At 45.6% G+C, this 25,413-nt stretch overlaps 1 long non-coding RNA gene and 1 pseudogene across 2 annotated transcripts; both read left to right on the top strand.

Annotated features, from left to right (window-relative positions):
- The first annotated feature begins 42 nt into the window (after positions 1–42).
- LOC136406801 (uncharacterized) lies at positions 43–25,381 on the top strand. 2 transcript variants are annotated; one of them, XR_010751711.1, is made up of 3 exons: positions 43–162; positions 13,997–14,080; positions 25,291–25,381. It is a non-coding gene; the product is annotated as an uncharacterized lncRNA (long non-coding RNA). The 2 variants fall into 2 exon arrangements; XR_010751710.1 differs by lacking the exon at positions 25,291–25,381 and adding an exon at positions 14,353–14,659.
- On the top strand, positions 16,617–16,760 carry LOC136407414 (small nucleolar RNA SNORA48; annotated as a pseudogene).
- Positions 25,382–25,413: the final 32 nt, after the last annotated feature.

The raw sequence follows: 25,413 nt of genomic DNA, 5'->3' as shown, positions 1-25,413 counted from the left end.
TAGCTGGCAGCAGTACGGTGCTGGAAACTGGCAGTTCAATCTGCTGCTTTTTTTTCTAGTATGCAGGGTGTGTGTGAGAGAGACTTCTGTCAACAACGGTGGCTGCTAGGCTCTGATTATGATTTTGAGCCCAATTAACCACAAGGAGCCCTTCTTTGTCAGGTATGTTCCTTCTCCAGGGTCAACGGTTGATTATTTAAGGCTGACTTGTGAGCACATGATAAATAGAGACTTCTCTAGAAGCCTTTGTGACTTCTTTAGGAGCAAGCCACAGTAAGATAACCACATTCCCAGTTTTGTGGTAGGCTTGCTAGATTATGATGTCAGGGACTTGTGTTAGCTATGGTTGAAGCAGACAGAGTATTCCTCAGCTCAGTATTTGTCAAGGAACCTCATGGTCAATTTGTGCACAGGATAAAATAATTGCAACTGCAGACTAGTATACATAGTAGGTGATTTTGGAATTGTTTTACGGCCAATACCCAGAGATGCCGATCAGTATCAGTGTGGAAATAAAATTCTGCGGAAAGGCCACGTTTGTGATCCCATCCGACATTTTTGTTAGTGTTGCAGATGTAGAAGACTTAGTCAGTACTTAAATTTTGAGATGACTTGTAGAGAATACATGGGTTAACATATTGAGGCTCAAAGAATAGGCTCCAGTACTGAGCTAACTGTAAGGATTTGTGATGAAACAGACAGAAGATAGCATTGAGCACTTGGGTCCAATCAGTCCCCCGAAGGAGTCCAGGACTGAGAGGCAGTAGCTTCAGTGTGAGAGAAAGATGCAGGAGTGTGGCACTGGTCAGCAGTGTTATCCAGTCGCCCAAAGCCCAGTACAGACTCAGAGATCAGCTAAGACCTGTGTGTAGTCTGAAGGGGTGTGAGGAGCAGAGGGGCCCAGGCTACTTTTAAAGGACCTGATGGGCAGATTTCAGGTCCACGTGAAAACGAACTCTCTACCACCACCTCACAGTTGTTCAAAATGGATGGGCTATGAGGAAAATAGAAGTACCTGTTATTGGACATGACCAAGTGGAGAGAGCTGGAGCCACTATGACTGGCTACCATTTTGTGAGAATTTCAGCTGTGTCTGGTCCAGTGCTCAAGTGGGCTCAGAAGCTGTGTATTAATTTCCTTTTGCTGCTGTAACAAATTACTGCAAAATTAGTGGCTTAAAACAATACAGATTTATTACTTAAAAGTTCTGGAAGTAGCAGTTCAAAACTCATGGTGTCTGCAGGGCCATGTTCCTTTTGGAGGCTCTTTGCCTTGGCTTTTCCAGCTTCAGGAGGCTGCCTCCATCCCTTGGCTTTTTGCCCCTTCCTCCATCAGCAGTTCAGTATCTTAAAATACCTGTTTGTGTGTCCTTCAGTCTTCCTATCTATCTTCCTCTCTGCTTCTGTTATCATATCTCCTCTGACCCTGGTCCTCCCATCTCTTGCTCAGAAGGACCCTTGTGATCATATTGGATTCCTCTCATCTCAAGGTCCTGAGCTTAGTCACATCTGTAAGGTTCTTTTCACCATGTGAGGTACCAAATGTATAGATTTCGGGGAACAGGACAATGACATCCTTGGGGGTGTTGTTATTCTATCTACCCCAAGCCCTTTATGTATTGTCTCATTTAATTTACTATCTTGAAGAGTTGGGAGTTATTTCCATGTCACAAATGGAGAATCAGAGCCACAGAATGGTTAAGGAACGTACTGCATCACCATGAGACCGTGGGACAGGGACTCGAACCGGGTTCTGACTCTAAAAGCTGGGACTTCAACCCCTCTAACTCTGCCGCACATGTTGCTATTATTCTTAGAGCCCATAATTCTAAGCACTAACAATTATTTTTCTTTAATAGTGCTAACTTAGTGGTGACATTATTGCAGCTTGTTTTTCTTTCTTTTTTTTTGTATTTTTCTGAAGCTGGAAAGGGGGAGGCAGTCAGACAGACTCCCGCATGCACCCGACCGGGATCCACCCGGCACGCCCACCAGGGGGCGATGCTCTGCCCATCTGGGGCGTCGCTCTGCTGCAATCAGAGCCATTCTAGCGCCTGAGGCAGAGGCCACAGAGCCATCCTCAGCGCCTGGGCCAACTTTGCTCCAATGGAGCCTTGGCTGTGGGAAGGGAAGAGAGAGACAGAGAGGAAGGAGAGGGGGAGGGGTGGAGAAGCAGATGGGCGCTTCTCCTGTGTGCCCTGGCCGGGAATTGAACCCGGGACTCCTGCACGCCAGGCAGACACTCTACCACTGAGCTAACAGGCCAAGACCTGCAGCTTGTTTTTCTAAAATGTCACAGGGTTCAGACACTTCCGGCTACTCTGAAATGGAATCGGCCTCCTCTACTACCTCCTCAGCGTTCTTAGCTCATAGCTTTCCCCCTCCTGGATTTTGTCACCTTGGGCTTTCTCAGCTACAGGAGTTTGAAAGTGTTATTTTCTGAATTCAGATCTGAAAATCTTTGTAGAGTAAAGGTTACACAGCTGCAAAAGTTTGTTTTTAACCCAAAGTAACAGAGTTGTCAGGGAGAGTGTAAAAAGAATTCCAGAAAAGCAGGTTGAAGACATAGTGGTTCAGTAAGGCTGCGGTGTCATGATGTGGCCTTCAGGCCTCAGGCAGACTTAGCAGTGGCAGTGTCTGGTTGAAGCCAGTTCCCATAAAGTGCAGGGCCTGCTGGGGTGGGCGGTGGAGAGGTCTCCTGCTCCGGCCGGCCGTGCTGGAACTTTTCTGCTAGCAACTGAACATCCATAGCCTTGTCTGTCCCACTGCAAAGCTGAGAGAGAGATGAGCCAGTGCTTCATTTTGCAGATGGAGACCTTGAGGCTCAGAGCTGTGCTCAAGGCCACACGACCAACTTGTGGTAGAGATTAGGATTGAAGTGGAGGCAACGGCACTGGGTTCTAGTCATGGGTCCATCACTAACTGCTGCTCTTTGAGACAATGAGTGTGACAATTAGTGTGTTATATCTTTTCTCTAATTATCCTACTGGTGAACTCTGCCTTGACTCTGGGAACCACAGTGTGTCATCATTGTCCATCCTCCACCTGCAATCCGCTTCTCTGACTGTGCTCAGCTGGGCTGGGCTGGGTCCTGGGTCCGAGCTGAGCTGCATGTGGGCTGACCACAGCCTGTCTGGACAGGGGCCTTGGGGACACGTGGAAGGGAGTCTCTGATGGCACCAAGAAGTATTTGCCAGCGAGAGGGAGCTCAGGGAACAGGAAGGGCTTGGCTGCAGATAGAGGCTGTGGACTGACTGCTGAGCAGTGGCTGGGTAGCCAGAGAGGAGGCAGGGGAGGGCCTCGAGCCCACTGGGACCCAGATGACTCTCCTGGTGGTGGTTTCAGATGGTTCGCACAGCTGTACCATGGCAACTTTCATCCTGTGTTGTAACTGTAGTGTGGATTGAGCGCCTGAGGAGTCGATAAGGGAAGGAAACGAACATTTTGAACACCTTGTTTATGCCAGGTTCTGGGCTAGAGAGGACAGAAACTGCCCTTAGCACGGATTTTGTGCCAAGCACCACCCAAAGGTTTTCACTGACCCTGAGTACAAGGAGGAATACAACACAGTTCCTGCCTTCGGAGAGGTCTGTGGATACTAACCTTTACTAGTCAACATAAGGACTAAACAAGGTGGTAATTAATGAAGATAAAAAAGAAGTAGCAAGAGTAGCAAGTGAAGAACTGCTGAGTTTGGAAATAAGCAGAGTCTGGTTTTCTGCCAGAACTCTGGTGTTAGGGCATGAGAGATGCTGCTTTTAGAAATTTTCCACTATGGAGCTTTATTTCTTAAAAAATACATTCTGCTGCTGATGTGTTCATTGTTCAGCTTGTGGTCCACTAGGACTCTTGGATCTTCTTTTCCTGTGTTTGCATCTAGCTGTTGTGTAGTTGCCATCTTTTCCTGGAATGCTCCCTTCTCAGTACTCAGCATTCCCGTGACAAGATTGGGGGTGGGAGGGAGAAAATAATTTCTAAAATATTCAGTTGTTTTTTCCCTTCTTTTCAATACAACATCATTGATTTATACTTTATAGACCATAAAATTTATCCATTTTAAGTGTGCAACTCAATCAATTTAAGTAATTTTACAGAGATGTGCAACCATCGCCACAACCAATTTTAGAACATTTCCATCACCAGAGGGAATAATTTAAGGGCACAATGCAAGGAATATGGGTTTAGTCAACCTACTTGAACATGCATTTCTGAAATTATTCTGCTTAAAATCTGTCAGCAAATTTCGAGTTGCTTCACGGTATACTTTTGCAAAAAAAGCAAAATGAAGTGGAAGGAAGAGCCATGTGCCCGAAATCTTAAGAAACCATCATCTATTTTGCAGATCACTTCATTAATAAAAAGATTATTACAAAAGTAATTATTTTAGAGATGGCAAGTGCCATTAGCTAATAACTATATTGTTGTCAACTCAGACTTATAAAAAATATTTTAAATTTGCTTTTCAAGAATCACTTACACCCACAAAACCACTTTAGTCAACAGAATAAATCTAGGTATGAGCAAACCTTAGTTACCATGGCAAGAGCAGCTTTACCTCTTTGCCTTTTTAATTTTTCAGTCAGATTTTTGTTCCTCTCCAGAACTCATTGTTATGTGTAAGGACTTGTCTGGTGAGTCCCTGCCTTTTGCAAAAGAGTCTACCCTTCTGGCATGAAACGCACCGTTCAGTCATCCAACCCTTTAAGAGCGAACAGTACACTGAAGAATGAATGGATACTTGTGTGGTTTCCATTGTAAATACCCCTTCGGAAGCCCCAGTAGTCAGTTCAGATTCTGTTTGTGGCTCCTATGGTAGTAGGTATGCCGCTGTTTGCATGGGCTGTTCCCTCTGATAGGACCTATTGGATAGGGTCAGATTCCTTTCCTTCTGACCGCCCATTCTTTCCTCCTTCTGCTGTAGACCTACCAGATACAGAGAACTGTTTATTCCTAAGCAGAAAGAGAATCATCCTTCTAATAAAGGTGTAGGAAAAGCATGATCCTGGGTTGGTAGCTCTTAAGATGCACTGATGTTCTATTTGTAAGAGTATAAAGGTTTTAAATCTTGTTCTGTTGACTACTATTCAGGAGAAAGAGACAGATGCTCTAAAACAAACTTGCACCAGAGACTTATTTAGCATTTATTTGGAAGTTAAAAAAATAAATTATCATAATTCAGAGCCATGCCAGAGCTCAAGGATACAATACATCTTGGTAAATGTTTCCATAGCGAACATACTCTGATCAAGGTGGAGAACATTACCCCCATTCCCAAGGCCTCCCGTATGGGCCTCCCAGTCATTACCTCCACAAAGTAATCAGCATCTGTCTTCCATCAAAGTAGATTAGTGATGTCATGAAAATGGAATCACACAGTATGTATTTTGTTGTACCTGACTTTTTTCACTCAACATTAGTGTGTGTGACATTCATCCATGTTGTTGCTATAGACATAATTGAGTATTTACATTGTTGAATATAGTATTCCATTGTATGACTGTACCGTGATATTGTTTGCCTTTCTACTATTGAGGGATATTTGAGTAGCTTCCATGTTTGTCTATTAGGAATAGTGTCCCCATGAACATTCCTTATACATCTTTCTGTACAGCTTGATAGGCATTTCTATTGGAGTAGAATTACTGGATCATCGGAATGCAATGTTCAGCTTTAGTAGGTAGGATAATTTAGTCTTCTAATTCTTTTTGTGTCAGTATTTCCAGGTTGTGATTTTTTAAAAAAGAATTTGTCCATTTCATCTTAAATTGTCAGATTTATTGGCGCAAAGTTATTCATTACATCTTTTCATGTCTCCTTTGATGTTTGTATGAATTTCTAGCGATGGCACTTCTTTATTACTGATTCTAGTAATTTGTTCTTTCTTTTTTCTTGATCAGTTTTTCTAGGGATTTGTAAATTTTATTAGTCTTTCTGAAGAACCAATTTTATGGCTTAGTTGATGCTTTTTATTCTATATTTTTTTCTATTTCATTTTTCTTGCTTACATCTTTATTATTTCCTTTTAACTTATTTGCCTTAAATTTGATGTTCTTTTCTAACTCCTTGAGATAGCACTTGATAGCACTTAAACCACAGACTTTCTGCCTTTTTTTTTTTTTTTACTAAAATGTACATTTACAGGTATAAGCTTTTCCTTAATTCTGTGTTAAGCTTCATGCTATAAGGTTTGTTTGTTTGTTTGTTTGTTTGTTTGTTTTTATTAAGTGAGAGGTGGGGAGGCAGAAAGATTCCTTGACAGGAATTCACCCAGCAAGCCCCCTATGGGGCAATGCTCTGCCCATCTGGGATTGTTGCTCTGTTGCTTGGCAACCAAGCTATTTTAGCACCTGAGGTGAGGCCATGGTGACATCCTCAGTGCCTGAGGCCAAGTTGCTTGCATGAGCCATGGTTGTGGGCGTGGGGGGAGAGGAAGAGAAAGAAGGGGGACGGGGAGGGGTAGAGAAGCAGATGGGCTCTTCTCCTGTGTGCCCTGGCCGGAAATAGAACCTGGTACTTATACACACTGGGCTGATACTCAACTGCTGAGTCAACCAGCAGGGCCACAGTTTTTTAACATGTTGGCTCTTCATTATTTTCAGTTCAGAATAGTTTCTAATTTCCATGGAAATTTCTAGTTTCTGATTTGTGTTTTGAATCATGGGTTATTTAGAAATGTGTTTAGTGATTTCCGGATATTTCAAGACTTGAAATATGTTTCATATTGGTTTCTAGGATTTTTTCATTTTAGTAAGAGGGCATACTCTTTCATTTCAACTCTTTACAATTTATTGAAATATGCCTTATGACTCAGAATACAGTTTATATTGCTTAATGTCTCGTGCACACTTGCAAAGCATGTAGTCCTGCTGTTCATTGTGTTCAGTGTTCCTTATGTGCCAACAAGGTCAAGTTTTGTAATCATGTTATTCTAGTCTTTTTTATCTTTACTGATTTATTTTCTGATTATTCTATCTATGGCAGAAAGATGTATTTAAAATCTTCTACTAAGATAAATCCATTGTTTTTTCTTTAGTTTTTGCTTTGCACATTTTAGGTTTTATTTAAGGTGCATAGAAACTTTAGATTATTTTATTTAATTTATTGAATTTATTGGTGTGACATTGGTTAATAAGATTATATAGGTGTCAGGTGTACAATTCTATAATACGTCATCTGCATATTGTATTGTGTGTTTACCACCCCAAGTCAAGTCGCCTTCTGTCACCATTTATCCCCCACCACTTTACTCTCGTCTACCTCCTCCCACCCCCGTTTCCTTCTGGGGATCACCATGATGTTGTCTGTGTTTATGAGTTTTTCTTTTTCTTAATACCTTCATCTTTTCCACCCTGCCCCTTAATGCCCCTTACCTCTGACAGCTGTCAGTCTGTTCTCTGTATCTGAGTCTGTTTCTATTTTGTTAGTTTCTTTTGTTCATTAGATTCCACATATAACTGAAACTTCAGATTATTAAATCTTCCTGTTGAATTGACTTTTTACTGTTATGAAATAGTCCCCTTTATCTCTGGAAATATTTCTTGCCTTAAAGTCTTATTTTGTCTGATGTCAGTATAGTTGAGCCAGCTTTCTTTTGGTTAGTGTTTTCCTGACATACTGTCTTATACTCTTTTACTTTCAACCTTGATGTGTCTGCCTGTTGTAAGTAACATGTAGTTGGGTCTGGTTGTTTTGTTTTTCCAGTCGACAATCTTTAAATTTTAATTGGATTATTGATTCCAGTTACATTTAAAAAATTCCTGATTTTCTTCTTCTGCTTTTCATTTTTTTCTTCTTTTCCAAGTGAGAGGAGGGGAGATAGAGAGACAGACTCCTGCCTGCACCCTGACTGAGATCTACCCAGCAAGCCCTGTCTGGGCTGATGCTCTGCCCATCTGGAGCCGTGCTCTTTTTTAGCAACTGAGGCATCCTCAGTGCCCAGAACTTATGTGCTTGAACCAGTTGAGCCATGGCTGAGGGAGGGGGAGAGAGAGAGAGAGAGAAGGGGGAAGGAAGGGTGGAGAAGCAGATAGTCACCTCTGTGTGCTCTGACAGGGAATCAAACCTGGAACATCCACACACTGGGCAGGTAGATGCTCTACCATTGAGCTAATTGGCCAGGGCCAAATTCCTGATCCTTTTTGGTGTTAATTCTATATTATTATTATTATTATTATCATTTATGTGTGTGTGTGTGTGTGTCTGTGTGTGACAGAGACAGAGAGTCAGAAAGGGGGACAGATAGGGACAGACAGACAGGAAGGGAGAGAGATTAGAAGCATCAATTCTTTGTTGTGGCTCCTTAGTTGTTCATTGATTGGTTTCTCATAAGTGTCTTGATGGGGAGAGCTGGCTAAGCAAGGGAGAGTACAGCGAGTTACCCCTTGCTCAAGCCAGCGACCTTGGGCTTCAAGCCAGAGATCTTTGAGCTCAAGCCAGCGATCAGGGGGTCATGTCTATGATCCTATGCTCAAGCCAGCAACCCTGTGCTCAAGCTGGTGAGCTTGCACTCAAGATGGATGAGCCCATGCTCAAGCCGGGTAACCTCGGGGTTTTGAACCTGAGTCTTCTGCCTCCCAGTCTGATGCTCTATCTATTGTACCACGGCCTGGTCAGGCCATATATATATATATATATATATATATATATATATATATAATATTTGCTTTATTTGGTTTTTGTTCTTTTATTTTCTTCTGCTGCCTTGTTTAATAAAGTGCTTTTTGTTATTCTAATTCCTCCATGTATTAGCTTGTTAGTTATAAATTATTTTGTTCTTTGTTTATTGTTATTGCATACTTTTTCTGTGAAGGGACAGGTAGTAAATATTTTAGGTGTTGAAGGCCATATTATCTCTGATTTCCTCCTTCTTTCCCTTCTTTCTCTTCAGCTGTCCTTTAAAAGTTCAAAACCATTGTTAGCTTCCAAGCTGTACAAAATAGGCTGTGAGCTGTATTTGGGCACAGGTGATAGTTGGCCAAACTCTACTAGAGATTTACTGTATGCGTTAACAAAACCTACTCTTGATTAGTCATTTTACTACTTCCTGGACAATACAGGGACCTTACAGCATTTTATTTTTATTTACCCAAATCTTTTCTTCCTTTTAAGTTATTTTGGTTATGTATTTTACATCTCTATGTATTCAAAATCACACATTAGTATTTTTATTGTTTTAATAGTTAATACTTATTTTGATTTAGTCTTAACATTTACCATTTCTGGTGCTCCTGGTTGCTCTTTGCATTACTGTTTTTCCAACTTGAGTCATTTTGTCTGAATAACTTTCTTTAACATTTCTTTTAATGTGTATTTGTTGACGGTACATTTTCTTAATATATGTTTGCTTGAAATTTTTGTTTGTCTTTATTTTTAAGGGTGTTTTCTCCACTGAATATAGAATTCTGGACGAGGGTTATTATACCATCTGCCTCCCTCCCCATTTTAGCTTTATCATTCTGTTTTCTGGCATCTATTGTTTGTGTTGAATAGGTTTTATTGTTGCTTCTAATGTATCTTTTTGCCTCGTCTGGCCATTTTAAGATATTTATTTTTGCCTTTTTTCTCTCTTTTGAAGCTTTAATATGATATTTTTGTGTAGGTTCATTTTATTTTATTTATTTATTTTTTATGTGTTTGAATTTTGTTAGGGCTTCTTGAATCTGTACCTTAATGCCACTTTTGGTCTTTGTCTATTTAAATACTGATTCTGCCCTATTTTCTTTCTTTTCTTCTGGGATTCAGATTCCACATATGTTGGTTCTTTTTATTGTCTCTTGTATTTATCTCACTATACCTCTCTCCCTTCCCTCTCTATCTATGAGTTTAATCTTTTTTCATCTGCTTCAATTTGGTTTTCTACTGATCCATTTTCCAATGTACAAAACCTCTCTTTTGCTATTTCTAATCTGTTGTTAAACTTATCTGTAACCTATCTATTGAATCTTTAATTTTAGTTCTTGTATTTTTCAGTTCTAGAATTTTTATTTGTTTTTTAAAAATTAGATTCCAGTTTTCTATCTTTTCACCTATTTTTTTTTTGTATTTTTCCGAAGTTAGAAGCCGGGAGACAGTCAGACAGACTCCTACATGTGCCTGACTGGGATCCACCCAGCATGCCCACCAGGTCCTGAGGTGGATGGAGGCCGTGGAGACGTCCTCAGTGCCTGGGCCAACTTTGTTCCAATGGAGCCTTGGCTGCAAGGAGGGGAAGAGAGAGACAGAGAGAAAGGAGAAGGGGAAGGGTGGAGAAGCAGATGGGCGCTTCTCCTGTGTGCCCTGACTGGGAAACAAACCCGGGACTTCCACACGCCGGGCTGACACTCCACCACTGAGCCAACTGGCCAGGGCTCATCTATTTTTTAAATGTAATATTCCTCAGCTTATAAAGTCTTTGTTTGACAACCAAAGTCACCAAGTCACCTATATGTCTTTTCCTCAAGTATCTGTTTTTTAAACTTGGTTTTATTTTATGTCCCTTGGCATGTGGAACAGTTTTTGATTAAATATTAGATATTGCTAATGAAAAGTTATGGACCATCTGGGTAGTGTTGCCTTGTTTTAGAGCAGGGGTCGGGAACCCTTTTGACTGAGAGAGTCATGAACGCCACATATTTTAAGATGTAATTCCGTGAGAGCCATACAATATGTTTCACACTAAATACAAGTAAATGTGTGCATTTTATGTAAGACCAACACTTTTAAAGTACAATAAGTCTCTGAATTCTTTTTAATAACACTGTTATGCTATTGGTAACCAATGATGAATAAAGTACTTCTTACCATTAATGTGACTTCTGGTGCTGCATAGTTTTCCTGATGGCTTTGTAGTCTGGTTGATACATGGTGAGGTTAAGCTTCATGCAGGCGTTGAGACTTCCATCCGTTAAACGTGATCATAGGTTGATCTTAATGTTCTTTAGATGTGAGAAAGACTGCTCACATGCATACGTAGAGCCAAACATTGTCAGTGCAGCAATACTCACACGCTGCAGTGTGTGGTATGTGACAGGAAACGCGTTCCAAGTTTTGACAATCAGCTGGTCCGTGTGTTGAAGAGTTTTCATTTCTCCCCACTTGTGTTTGCTCGCCAACTCTACTTGCTGTCGTACAAGTCTTTCCAAATCTTCATTCAGTGACTTGAACTTATTCACCCACATGTCTGAGGCCTTCAGGTCAGCAGCTTGAAGCTCAAAATCTCTGATGGAGACACTGGATGTAACTCAGGTCAGTGCTCTCCATTGCACACTCGTGTGGATGGGTGATGAACTTAAAAAGATGAGTGCGCTCACAAAATTCTCCATAGTGCGCTTTGAATGACTGCAGGAGATTAGATGTGAAGCCTGCTAGCTGCTGGAGATCAAGATGTTGAGCAGGGTCACTTGCTGTGCATGCATCTTTAAACTCTCCCAGTTTTTCAAAGTGTAGTAAATGACCTGTTTCAATGTCGGCGATGAAGAGTTCCAGCTTGTTTTCAAATGCAAACACTGCTTGTGGAAGGGATAAGACTGTATTTCTAACGCCTTGCATTTTCACATTGAGCTGGTTCAGATGTTCAGTCATGTCCACGAGATAGTAGAACTTCAGGAGCCACTCAGTGTTAGCTAACTCAGGATGCTCGATGTTTTTCATTTCAAGAAAAGTCCGGATTTCACTCAGACAAGCTGCAAAATGGCTGAGCACCTTCCCTCTTGACAACCAATGCACATTGCTGTGCAGAAGCAGACCAGGATAATTATTCCCAACTTCATCCAGCAGTGTTTTAAACTAGCGATCATTTAAAGCTCGAGCAACAATAAAGTTGACCACCCAAATGACCAGCGATATCACCTCACCAAGCTGCTCGCCACACATCTGAGCACAAAGCGCCTCCTGATGTAGGATGCAGTGAAAACTTAGGATGGGTCTCTTTTCATGTTCACGAAGAAGCGCTACGAATCCTCTGGTTTTCCCCACCATGCATGGAGCAGCATCAGTACACACCAAAATAAGTTTATCCATTGGTAGATTGTTTCTTTTAGCAAACTCAGTGAAAGACTTGAATAAATCCTCCCCTCTTGTTGTCTCTTTCATAGGCAAAACAGCAGGACTTACCTCACATAGTGTATCACCGACAGTATACTTGCAATCACGCTGAACTGGGATAAATGGCTTACGTCTGTTGACTCATCCAAAGTGAGAGAAAAGAATGGTGCTGCATTTATGTCCTTCACTTGTGTTGCCTCAATTTGATTTGCCATCATGATGGTATGATCATGAACAGTTCTTGCCAACAGAGGCATGTCTTCTATTCATTTGGTTATCTTGTCTTTATCCGAAAAGTCCTCACAAAGTTCATTGGCAACATCAAGCATGAATGTTTTGGCATATTCCCCATCTGAGAAGGGCTTTTGTTTCTCACAATTGCTAAAGCACCAGCAAAGCTAGCTGAATTCCAGTCACCTTGTTGGGTCCAAACACGAAGTTGCTGCTGACTAGCTTGCACTCTGCACAGTAGCTCTTGACATGCTTTCTTCCTGCTGTCCCCAGCTGGGTATTTCAATGCAAATGTAGTATGGCGTGTGTCGAAGTGCCGCTTTATATTTGACTCTTTCATCGATGCAATTTTATCATTGCATATTAGACACACTGCAGAACTTTCTCTCTCCACAAAAGTGAATTCCTCTTTCCATTCCTGCTGAAAAGTACGATACTCCTCATCTTTTGTTCTTTTAGCCATCTTTTTCGTCAAAAGGGTTTCTGCGATTAGCTAGCTGACTACTTGATTAAAAGGAGTGAAGTTTACTTCTTGACCTCACAATGACCCATGTACATTACGCATTATCCAATAAAAATTTGGTGTTGTCCCAGAGGACAGCTGTGATTGGCTCTAGCTACCTGCAACCATGAATATGAGTGGTAGGAAATGAATGGATTGTAATACATGAGAATGTTTTATATTTTTAATGTTATTTTATTTTATTTTTTTTTCTGAAGCTGGAAACGGGGAGAGACAGTCAGACAGACTCCCGCATGCGCCGGACCGGGATCCACCCGGCACGCCCACCAGGGGTGAGGCTCTGCCCACCAGGGGGCGATGCTCTGCCCCTCCGGGGCGTCGCTCTGCCGCGACCAGAGCCACTCTAGCGCCTGGGGCAGAGGCCAAGGAGCCATCCCCAGCGCCCGGGCCATCTTTGCTCCAATAGAGCCTTGGCTGCGGGAGGGGAAGAGAGAGACAGAGAGGAAGGAGGGGGGGGGTGGAGAAGCAAATGGGCGCTTCTTTTATGTGCCCTGGCCGGGAATCGAACCCGGGTCCCCCGCACACCAGGCTGACGCTCTACCGCTGAGCCAACTGGCCAGGGCCTTTTTTTTTTTTATTAAAGATTTGTCTGCGAGCCAGATGCAGCCATCAAAAGAGCCACATCTGGCTTGCGAGCCATAGGTTCGTGACCCCTGCTTTAGAGACTGGGCAGTTCACTTTGATCCAGTCAGGAGTTGGGATATTGTTGCCTGGGTTTTAGGGCTTGTGAGGGCTGGTCTCTGGCTGGCTTGTCTTTTTAATGTGTGCAATCTTTTAGCTATCTCAATGAAGATCTAGGTTATTTACCAAAACCTTTTTTCCTGGGAGAGCCCCGAAATTCAATAATTTTTCTGCACAGCACTTTGGGATTCCTCAATCTCTGCTCGGATTTCTAGCATTTTAGAAGTTGTTTACTGTTTAGCTCTTTTGCCTGCTCCTCATCACAGGGAAAGCTAGGGAATGAGAAAATGCCTTGAGGGGAAATGATATGCAGCACGGTTGGCTTATTTCTCTTTGGGCCTCTCTCCAGGATAAGGGTTCCCTATGTTCTGGCTACAATGGTTGCTTTGAACTCCGGTTTTTGCTTCCTCGGACATGCAAGGCAACTGCAGTTCTAGACCAGTGTTTCTTCTCTGTCTTAGTAACCCTCACTGACGAATGCCCTGAAGGGAAAGTGTGAGGAAAATTTAGGCTGTACTCACTGCGTTTTCCTTTTCTCCAGAATCTTGGTCCCTATCATCCTGGCTGCCTTTGTTACTCCATATCTCTGCATCAGTCAGACCCAAACTTCCGGTGCTTCCCAGAGGTAAGAGGGAGAAGTGTGTGTGTGTGTGTGTGTGTGTGTGTGTGTGTGTGTAAATCTGCATGTGCCACAATAGCTTCAAGTTGAGGCAGGACATTTCAAATCATTAGAGATTCAAAGTTCAGCTACTCTGAGTATGATTTTAGCATTAATTGTGTTAGAACTGTTTGAAAATTTGGATTCCACGTCAGTTAGAGGTACACGTGTTGACTGTGGGCGGAGTTCAGAGGGCCTTGATGTAGCGTTCGCTCTTTGTTCTTGTTCTCCTGCTGCAGGTGGTGAGTCTCACGTTTGGTCCTGCAGCTCTGCACCTGTTTCCCCGCAGCCCTCCTGCTGCATGTGGCGAGTCTCACGCGTGGTCCTGCAGCTCTGCACCGGTTTCCCCGCAGCCCTCCTGCTGCATGTGGCGAGTCTCACGCGTGGTCCTGCAGCTCTGCACCCGTTTCCCCGCAGCCCTCCTGCTGCAGGTGGCGAGTCTCACGCGTGGTCCTGCAGCTCTGCACCCGTTTCCCCGCAGCCCTCCTGCTGCATGTGGCGAGTCTCACGCGTGGTCCTGCAGCTCTGCACCCGTTTCCCCGCAGCCCTCCTGCTGCAGGTGGCGAGTCTCACGCGTGGTCCTGCAGCTCTGCACCCGTTTCCCCGCAGCCCTCCTGCTGCATGTGGCGAGTCTCACGTGTGGTCCTGCCGCTCTGCACCCGTTTCCCTGCAGCCCCTGGGCTTGACCCCACTCTGGGCCGTCCTGGTGGCTCTGCCAGCTCTTTAGATTCAGGTTTAAATGAATCACTTACTTACATTTTCCTGATAATTTTTCATCATTCTACAAACAATATTCTAATAGCATTAAATAATTGTGAAATCAAATAAAAAACAGTCTTAACCTTGTTGGAACCTCATTAAATATAGTGGTGCTTTTCTTTTCCTTCCTTTCTTTCTTTCTTTTTTTTTTTTGCTAAATTATTGAAGATTATTTTGTCTGGTTTTGTTTTGTTTGTACTGCCCAAGAGAAATCTTGGGGTGGTAGGTAGAATCATTGAATATGGGTTCACACATTCAAAATCATTTTTCTCCACCTTCCTGAATTTACCATATGGAGAAACTGAATTCCAAAGAAAAGCAAGGACTTCTCCAAAGTCACACATGTAACTTGTGTCCTTTGAGAACCAAAACTCAGGTGTCCTGCCCCTGAGTCTAGCATCTCCCCTACATGATCGGGGCTGTTGGGCTCAGGCCTTGGTTTATGGATGAGACCAGCATATCTTCCACTGAGCATTCGCTAGATCCGCCGAGCACTCCCACTCCCATGTTTGGAGCCTCTGGATGGGCACCGGCCGGTTTGAGAGGCCCGGGAGAAACAGGTGTCACCCCCTGGGAAACTGACAAGCCAGCACAGATGAAGTTTAGACAAATGATGAGCTGTGGTCTTTTTTGGTGCTTGTTTGTGGTCCTGTGGCTCATGCAGTCCTTTCCACGTCAGCACAAGGTGGCACCTCTTCCAGTTCTGCTCAGTTCCACAGGCAGGTGTTGACAAAGGCCTCCTGTGGCCCTGGCACAGAGACGGGCGTGAACTGCTCACCGCTATAGTGAACATCTCCATCACAAGGACTCATTTGGAAGGACTGAGAAGTTCACAGGCCAAAGAGAGTGAGAAGAGAAGGCAGCTCAGGCAGGAAGCCTTTTTATGATTTGTTAATGCACAAATGCTGGTAGCTCTCTCTTGAAAAGAGAAAAAGCCACCACTAATATGAGTAATTGTGCCAGCTTTTGTGTAGCACTTTGCAGTTTATGACGTGCTTTTGAATGAATCCATTATCTCATCTTGGCGTGTCTGTGGGAGCTTAGGGAAGTGGGGGAACACTGAGGGCCGGTGTCTCTGGGGAGTTAGCAGCCTTTGTTTCCCTGGGAGTCCAGCCTGGTAAGGTGGGTGGGCACTCTCGCAGTGGGTGGTTGGATGCTGAAGTTATTCTTGCTGTGAATGCCCAGACTAGGACACCCTCACGCCCCCAACTGAGTTACTGTTTTGTCATGGAAGCCTGAGCAGGTCTTTCCAGACCGTAAGCAGGTTGTCTGTCCTGGCTTCCTGCCTGGAGTCTCATTTCTCCATGAGCCCGAATGCCAGGCTTGTACTGGGCATCCTTGCGGGTTCTTGCAGGCTACTGTGGAAGGCTGGGCCCTGTCCTTATGCCCATGGCCCCTGGTAGAATGAGACAAAGTTGGTGCCACTGATTGGACTTTGCCAATGGGCACAGTCCTGAGATTCCTGCAGATGTGCATACCCAATCATAACAAGCTGTTTTGACATTGTAGCTATTGGAGGGGCTGAAATGCAGCTGGCAAATGCATATTAGTATATGCAGAAAGTATAGCCTCAAAATTTCTTCATTACTACTCTCATTTTGCTTTCTTGCTGATGGCTGGAGGCAATGATAACAAAAACACAAAGACCACCACCAACAGTCTTTAACTTTGACAATTGAAGGTGCCATTATTTCTTCTACTTTAAACAGTGCCCCAGTAAGTGCATCAATTAAAGTGCATTACCAGCCCCTGGCAATGGGCAAGGAGGCACCTGATTGGTGGTGCTGTTCTTATATCAGTCAGGGGCAAAGCAGGTGTTCAGCCCTAGTTCATCCTAGCTTGATGCCTGTATTGGTGGCCAGAGCTGTTTCATGCCTAGGGCACATAAAAAAAAAAGTGCATTACCTTCTTTCAGGTGTGTGATCCCCTTCTAGCAGGGTCTTGTTCCCTTTCTCTGCCTGCCTGCTTTCCTAGGAGGATGCCTGTGCTCAGGACAGGGATGTGCATGCCCACCTGTCCCGGGCGGCCTCTGGCCTCACTCGCTCCACTGCGGAAGTGCAGTGTGTGTTTGCTTGGCATAAGGCAGAGCATGGCGCTTGACTCAGGGCGTTTGGTGGGAGGGCACTTTTTTTTTGAGTCAAAGCAAATATTTATTGAACACCTATATACCTGGCTCTGTACAAGGTGATATGATTCCTGACCTCAGCGAGTCATAACCACTAAATAGTGTATAATGAATAGCTAAATATTATAGTCACAACAGTAAGTGGTATATGGACACGAGAAAGGGAGAAATCAAGTGAGGAATGTCTTCGTGGATGAAGTAGAATGGAATTACCCTAAGTATTTAAACAATGGGTAGAATTTTACTGGCAGAAAGGTGGAGGAGGGTAATTCCAGGTTAAAAGGCGAGTGAAAAAGGATAGCATGAGCTAAACCAAACTGGAGGGGCTTTTCTGTCCCTTATCCGAACCTCCAACCCTCCAGGGCAGGCAGGAGGTGAGGGAGAGCCACCTCGGGCCCCCCACTCAGCTGCCTACGCCAGCTCTAATCTACTGCCCTGTGCCGAGGTGGGTCCATGCCTGAGAGACTGTTTCTTTGAGGACAGTGTTTTCCTGAGATATGCCCTGGGAAGTCAGGAGTAAGCAGCCTTGTGTGGGAATGACCCTCTGCACCTGGCTGGCTGGCCCCACCCCGGGGTTTCCACCAGCAGAGAGAGCCAGAAACTCACACGGGCGTCTTCATCTCATTTTCCCTCTCGTCCTGCTCCCGCAATGGGATTGCGTTCTGCTTCATTGTTCAGTATCTACGAGCATATTTATGTCCCACCCTGTTGCCCCTCCTTCACCAGGCAACAAGCTTTATCATCTACCCATTGTTTAAATACTTAGGGTAATTCCATTCTACTTCGTCCACGAAGACATTCCTCACTTGACTTCTCCCTTTCTCGTGTCCATATACCACTTACTGTTGTGACTATAATAAAGCTTATTGGGGAGAAGGGATGCAGAGGAAAGAAAAATGACCTGGATTCCTGAGATTACGTGGGAGTCATCTCCAGAATCATGGCATTTTCTGATAGTCGTGTCGACCTGCCCTGACAAGGCCCTTGGACGTAGTAATTCGCCTTCTGTGGGGCAGGTTCCTACAGCCCAGCCCTGCTCCACTCGGCTGTCTCACGCCATTGCCAGCAGCATGCTCTGCCACCACGCCAGGTGAGTGACCTGCAGGCTTGGGACACTTTCCCAGCCTTAGCTTTCCTTATGCTAAGCTTTAAACTTTTCTTCTTCTTCTTCTTCTTTTTTTTTTTTTTTACTTTAAGCCCACTTAAAACAGAAGTATTTGCCAAAAAATGGGATGGTGTGTTCTCTGAACAGAGTTTTGGCAAATGGATAAGCTTTCATACTCACTGTCTTAACTTTTGAACCTTTCGTTTAAAGCACTCAGACCAGGGCTCCGGGAACCTGTGTGTCAGTTACATGTTTGGTTTTTTAAACACATTTTTGCTAATGTGGGGGCCAACCTTTCACTGAACAGGTAGAGCCTGAGGCTGTCTGCACCCTGCAGCTTGTGCACTGTTACTATCATTTAAAATAAAGATTGAGTGGTGTGCTGTCAATGCCATGGCTCAGTAAGAACCAGGTATCTTGGGCAATTGCAGTGGGCAGAGGGGGGCTTGCGCTTATTTTGGGATAGAACTATATAACTTGCTAACCTGATCTTTCTCTTCCCCCAAATATCTAATGGTTGAAAGGTTGGCCAGAGAGGGCAAGGTACGAGTTCTAATGAATTGCATTAGTTTTAAGCCAGCTTGTTCATGAGTTTTCAGAGTACGTGTGGAGTCAGGACAGAGTTCACTGAGGCTTCTTTGGGGGCCCCTGGTGGCGTCACAGGTGAACGGATGTACAGATACCGCTCCAGTTCCGATTAGAGCCTGCCTGACCGGGCCTCCACTCTCCTTGTGCATCTGTCTTATCTGTAAGCAGTCTCCTGCTGACCCGCAACACACCCTCACTTTGCAGCTCTGGAGGTTTGCTTGGGCCCTTTCACGCTGGTGGTGTAACCTCTGTCCTCTCTCAGAAGCCCCCAGGATCCTCCCCGCTCAAGGTCATCTTCTTTTGTGGCTTGCCCTCATCGCCCCTGAACAGGCTGTCGCCCTACGAGCTCCTGCAATGTTGAATTCTGAATTATGTGGCCTTTCGCGCACACAGGCTGATTTTGCTGCTAACTGTGCATATGTGCTCATCTTTGCCTACTTTGCCCTTTGGTTCCCTGAGACTGGGACTGGGTATTCCTGGGTTCTTGCACTGTCCACTTTGGGTCTTGGCCCATCAGCACAATTACTAACTGATGACTACATGACTGATTCTTTTCCTCCATAAGCCAAACCCAGCTGACACTAGCGTGTTTATATCTGAGTCACCCTCATCATTCAGCAATGATTGGACAAAAACCACGTGTGAACAAAACCTTGTTCTAATTCTTCCTTCCTTGGCTTGAAAAGTCTTTATTTTCACCCAGGTTTTCTGGTAAAGTCATGAAAATAATGTGATTGTGTCAGAAGTACAGAAATGCATCATCTTTCCTCAATGGACTCACAGATCTTTTTTTTTTTTAGTGGGAATTGTTCTGTAGCTTTTCATTGGGCAAAGAAGTCTCTTTTAGGGTGAGGACGATGATGCATGTGGATGGATATATGGGTAGTCAGACTGGCTGAGTTTCCTTCTCTCTGTCTGTAACTGAGTGGGGTCACAGAGCATGCCAATCTCTTGTTTTCTTAAAGTTCTGAGAGTGTCATCCCAGGCTGTGTCTGGTCGGTCTGGTTGGTTGTAACAACATTTCTGCTGCAGTGAGGGGGTCTCTACTGACAGTCAGCCTAACTGTTGAAAGGATCATGGGTCTCCATGTTAGGACTAGCCCATTTGCACCCCCAGTCACCTTTGCTCTTATCTGGTCAGGGGAACACGAGTGGTTTGTGTATCTGTAAGTACACATGTGGAAACAAGGCCATGATTGACTGGAGGAAGAGTTGCCCAATCAGACTGTTTTATTTACACAGCACCAATGGCCAGATTCATCTGTGAATCCCCCCCCCCCCCCCCCAATAACAGAATTGGCCTTTGTTTGGCACCTAGGAGGCACAGGTATAGAGAAATCCTCCGAAAGTTCCAGAGCTCTCCCCAGGCGACCTCATCCATACCCACACCTTTAAAGGCCACTTCTATCCCGACAGTTCCTGATTTGCAGCCCCAGGAAGGCTCATCTCCCACACTCAGTCACTTGCGTGGCATCTCCAGGTGCGTGTGTGGGTGTTACACACACAACTTAAACCAACTGGGTCTCTAATGGAGTTCTTGACATCTCCCCAAACCCATTCCTTCTTCACTCTCCTTCACCGCAGTGGGTGATACTCTCATGTACTGAGTTCCAAACACCAAAATCTAGGGGCCCCATGTGATTCTTCTCTTCTTGATGCCTTTCTCCTGCCCCAGAGCCAATTCATCAGTGAGCCCACTTGATCCGGCTCCTGGGATAAACGTCGCATCTCCTCCCTTCTCTCCGGTGTGATGCCATTGCCTCGCCCCCATCTGCACCTGTTCCTGGACCCGCAGAGCCTCTCGCAGGCTCCCCGCTCCTGCTCTCTGGTTCTTTCTCCGCATAGCAGTCTTTTTAAAACTTAAACTAGATCCCATCGCTCTTCCTTTGCAAAGCTTTTCACTGAGTCCTGTTGCCCTGAGAATAAAACCCGAGCCCTTTCTCTTGGTTTGTAAGGCCCTTCCTGATCTGCCTCTTGTGCTCTTTGCCACCCGGTCTGGAATGTCTTCCTTGAGCCGTGTCTAGCTGCAGCGGCGCCCTGTTCCCGGACCGCACCAGGCTCTTTCCCACCCCGCACCGCTCTCGTGCCAGTCCCTCTGCACTGACGCACTGACTGCCGTCCTCCCTCTGACCACCTGGCTGGCTCCATCTTAGTGTCACAGCTGGAAAGCCCGCATTCTAGGTGAGCGCAGTCTGTGTCCACTCTGATACATCACAGCTCTCTCGCTTTCGTTCCCAGCTCCTCACATTTTGGAATTAGTGGCCCATTTGTTTCCTGTCACTTGTGCCATATCCATTTCGTTCACTTCATATCCCGGGCCTACTATAGTGCTGGACCCATAGTATTCAACCTGCAGCACAAACACTCTTTGAATAAACACCAAAGCCCCACAATGGGGCTGATATATCTGCTTACCTTCTTTACCCAGCTGGGTTTCAAGAGGTCGTGGATAAGAAAGTGCTGTATAAACCAGAGAAGAATATCAGTGATGTCAGTGGTTAACTGTACAGGGGGAGAAACAAGTTTAGCAACAAAAAGCCTCCATGATTGATTGACAGCCCAAGCAGCTCTGCTCTCCTGGCTGTGGGAATAGAGGGAATGAAAGACCTGGAGCAGAGATAACAGTGGGCAACTTTGTACATTTCCTGTTTCCTCTTTTTGCCTTGGCTGCTAGGAAGCTGAAAGCTAAACTTGGGACTCAGTCATCATGCAAAAATTTGCTCAAACTTTTCTGTTTAAAACAGGTGATGTTTTTGTGAAAGTACCTAGCACTCTGCCCGATACACAGGGGAAGCTCAAAAGTAAACAGTAGTGTCTGTGTGCATAGTCTTAGATTTTATTATATCTTTGACGTTTTTATGGTAAATTATCTCATTCTTTTGGAAGCAAAGAAAGCATCAGTTTTTTTATTACTATAAAGAGAAAATTATTTGTAATAGCCAAAAGTAGAAACAAACCAAACATCTATCAACTGATACTAGATAAATAAAATGTATATATTTATACAATAGGATATTATTAAGCATAAAAAGAAATGAAGTATTCATATATGCTACAACATAGGTGAATTTTGAAAACAGAAGTGAAAGAAGCCAGTCACTAAAGACCATGTATCACATGATTCCATTTATCTGAAATGTCCACAATGGGCAAATCCGTGGAGACAGAAGGAAGATTTGTGGTTGCCTAGGGCTGGTGTTTGGGGATAATAGGGTGTGATTGCTAATGGGTGTGGACTTTCTATCTGGGATAATGAAAATGTTCTAAAACTGATGGTGCTGATGGATGTGTAACTGTTTGAATACAGTAAAAAGCATTGAATTTTACTTTAAGTGGGTGAGTTGTATGGTATGTGAATTATATCTCTATAAAGCTGCTGAAACTGATTAATTAAATTAAAGTAAGGGTACCCCTGGCTCTCTGATGATAGCATGACTGAGCAGGCCGGTCAGAGTGGGTTTGTATCAAATGCCACCTTTGATTGGACCTGGACAATAGATCCGCTCTCTCTCCCTCCCTCTACCCCTCATCCCTCCCTCCTTTGCTTAAATTTTTTTCCAGTATTCTTCTGGAGACCTGGCCCAGAGGGGAGTTGGCCGTGGCCTTTATCTTCAAGGAGCTGGGTTTCATAGGAGTGGCGCAGGGTAGAAAGAGATGTGGGGAGGATGAGCACAGGACGGTGCACTGGGCACAGGGAGGGTACTGAAGGGATTCTGGCAAAGGAGAGGGGCCCAGAGAGGCTGGAGGAGTTGCTCAGAGGGACCCGCGATGCTTCCTGAGCGGTTTGTGCCGGAAAGATGAGGCTGCTCAGCTTGGCCAAGCGGCCAGAGGCCGGGGTTTCGCAGAGAGCGCTGTTTCAGGCAGGCCGCAGGGCTCTCCTGATCTGCTACTGGTCAAACAAGGCCAAACAAGGCAGAGGGCAGTGCGGTGGCCCTGGGGCCGGGCGACCCTGCTGTGAACGTGCAGGGAGTGGCTTTGAGGCTGGAAGGGCTCCCTCCCTGCGGCAGGGTCTTTTCTCTGGAACGGGTGAGATGCCCCTGCTCCCCAAAGCTGAGCATGTCACCCCTTCCACTCAGGAGAGGAGGGCCAGCCGCCTGGTGCTGGCGGAGTCTGCACTGCAGGCAGGAGGCCTGCAGGGCGACGCTGGACTTTGTGCGGCATGTCTGCCACTAGAGGGCGTGCCACGTCGTTCTCCATCCCCAGCGCTGGGCTTCCGGGGGGCTGCAAGCTGGGTGGGCGGCAGCCAGGGCTTGGGAGTTCCCAGGAAACTCACGCCTTTGCTCTTTCCCATTGAAGGCTTTCTCAGAAGCAGCTGCACTCCAGAACCCTACGCACTGTTTGTCAGGTACTTGCAGAGCCCTTGGACTCAAGATAGTCTCAGGCCTGCTGCAAACCCTCAGGAGGCCGAGGCAGGGATTCTGGTAGCCCAGAGACTCTGTCCTTCCTTCTGCCGCTTGAGGACCCGAGTAAAGCAGCAGTCCTCAGTTCTGTTCCCTTGTGGGGAGTGTGGTCTGATGCTCAGAGCTGCAGAGGGCAGAACCCTCGGTGCTAGAGAAGTAGTTTAGTGTTTACCAGGGCTGTGGGGGTGTTGAGGAGGGGGCGATGTAGAGCAGGACTCAGGAATGGGGTGAGGCCAGGTTGGCAGGGCCTGTGGATGGTGTCGAGGACCTGGGGACAGGGAGAGCTGGCTCCCTGATACTCAAACACTGGGCCAGTGCAGCTTCTGGGCACCGGACTGGGTCAGGGAGGAAACGCTAACACGGCAAACTTGGCTTTGCTGTGGCTGTCTTGGCATGGCCCTTAGGTAAAGGTCGGTGGGAGATTACTGTGCTGCCCCTAATTGCTGGCCTGAGAGGCTCCCACGAGCACACGTTGGGCTGATCTGCTTTGGTGACTGACCGAGGGCTGACTCCTCACAGGCAGGGCCAGGATTGCACAGGGTACCCAGAGAGGAAGCCTGGGTGCATGGTATCCACTGACATGGCCCCTAACAACGTGGGCCACATCGTGGATTCCTTCTGACGCAGGCCTTGTGGAGGGTGCAGGAGGCTGGAGCCCATCCTCTTCCTCCGGCACGGACTCCTGGGTTGGTAGGTAGATGATCCTTTGCAGCCCCTGGGCACAGGCATCAGGCTGCAGGGGTGGAGACTGGGGGCCTGTATGCTGCAGGAAGCCCGCACACCGTCTGCAGCTGGAGCAGGTCAGAGTCGGCCTGCTGAGGCTCCTGTCACTGCCGTGGTTAATGTTGGTGATTGCCATGGTTACCCGGGGCTGGAAGCACTGACAGTCAGAGGCAGAGCAGAGGGATGTCCTCTGCCTGCTCGGAGCCATATGACTGTCTCTGCCTCCCTGGGCAGGTTTCTTCAGAGAAATGCAAGAGCCTGGACCAGAGCCAGTAATCTGCCCGGTTCAGTTGTTCCACACATCATCAATAGCCAGTGCCCCGGGGCCTCTCCTGAGCACATTCGGTGGAAGGAGGCAGAGGGGGCACGTGGGCTCTGCCCTGAGTTTGCACAGCTTGGGAGGACATAGGATGAGTAGACACTGGACAGGTCCTTAGTGAGCTCAGAGTGAGAGGGAGGAAGCAGTTCTTGGAGAATTCAGCACAGACCCTTGAGGATCAGGGGTGACTTTCTGGGCCTGTGATTCCACTGTGGCTTGGGGCTGTGATTGTACCTTTCCAAAGAGGGCCCTGACTGGGAAGTCAGGACACCTGCTTTTACAGTGGTTTAGAGCTCCAGCCCCCTCTGGGTCCTGGTTTCCCCATCTGCAAAATGGGGTTAATGATTACTAATCCCCCACCTACTTCAAGTCTGTGGAGGGGATTTTGTAAATGAATGATTTTGTGCATTGAAATGAGCCAGCAAGTTTCAAGTCTTTGGAGAAAAAGCCTTATTTATTATTATCAACTCATTGAGCAGAAATTCCATTTATCTCCTTTGCTGCCTCTCCAGTGCTGCATGAATTGAGAACCACATTACCTCGGAGAGAGAGGGGACTCCGCACAGCCACCCAGATCCGAGCTCTGGGGATGCCGGGGGGCGGGCAGCTCGGAGGGCATACGAGCCCCAAAGCAGAGCAAGAACTGCAGGTCCAAACGCTCCAGCTAAAGGTTCTCAAACAAGGTGTCCAGCCTGGGGTGTGAGTGCTAGGGAGATGGCAGCAGAGCAGGTGGTGGAGGAGGCCTGCTTTGGGGCTGTCAGTTTCTCTGGTTCATTATCATTATATGTTCACTTAAAAATGAGGAAATACAGACATTCAAAAAGAGAGAGAATGAAGAAAGGAAATTAAAACGCTTATATATTAAATTAATTAAATTTTGATACTTGGTTCTGATCAAGTATCTGACATAGAACTTCCCCATAAGTGTCTAAGGGAATGAATTAATTTAGAAGACTGTGAATTGTCTGATAAAGAGCTCCCAGACATTTTTTTAAAGTAAAGATTTTATTTTTTGACCCTGGCTGGTTGGCTCAGTGGTAAAGCGTCGGCCCGGCGTGTGGTTGTCCCAGGTTCAGTTCCTGGTCAGGGCACACAGGAGGAGCACCCATCTGCTTCTCCCCTCTCCCCTTCTTCTCTCTCTCTCTCTCCTGTCCTGCAGTCATCACTCTATTGGAGAGAGTTGGACCTGGGTGCTGAGGATGGTTCCATGGCCTTTCGCCTCGGGTGCTGAGAAGAGCTCAGGTGCTGAGCAATGGAGCAATGCCCCAGATAGGCACAGCAT

The sequence above is a fragment of the Saccopteryx leptura genome, chromosome 5 (genome assembly GCF_036850995.1).
Source record: "Saccopteryx leptura isolate mSacLep1 chromosome 5, mSacLep1_pri_phased_curated, whole genome shotgun sequence".
Classification (NCBI taxonomy): domain Eukaryota; kingdom Metazoa; phylum Chordata; class Mammalia; order Chiroptera; family Emballonuridae; genus Saccopteryx; species Saccopteryx leptura.
The sequence above is the reverse complement of the archived record's forward strand: the minus strand, read 5'-3'. Positions and strand labels throughout refer to the sequence as shown.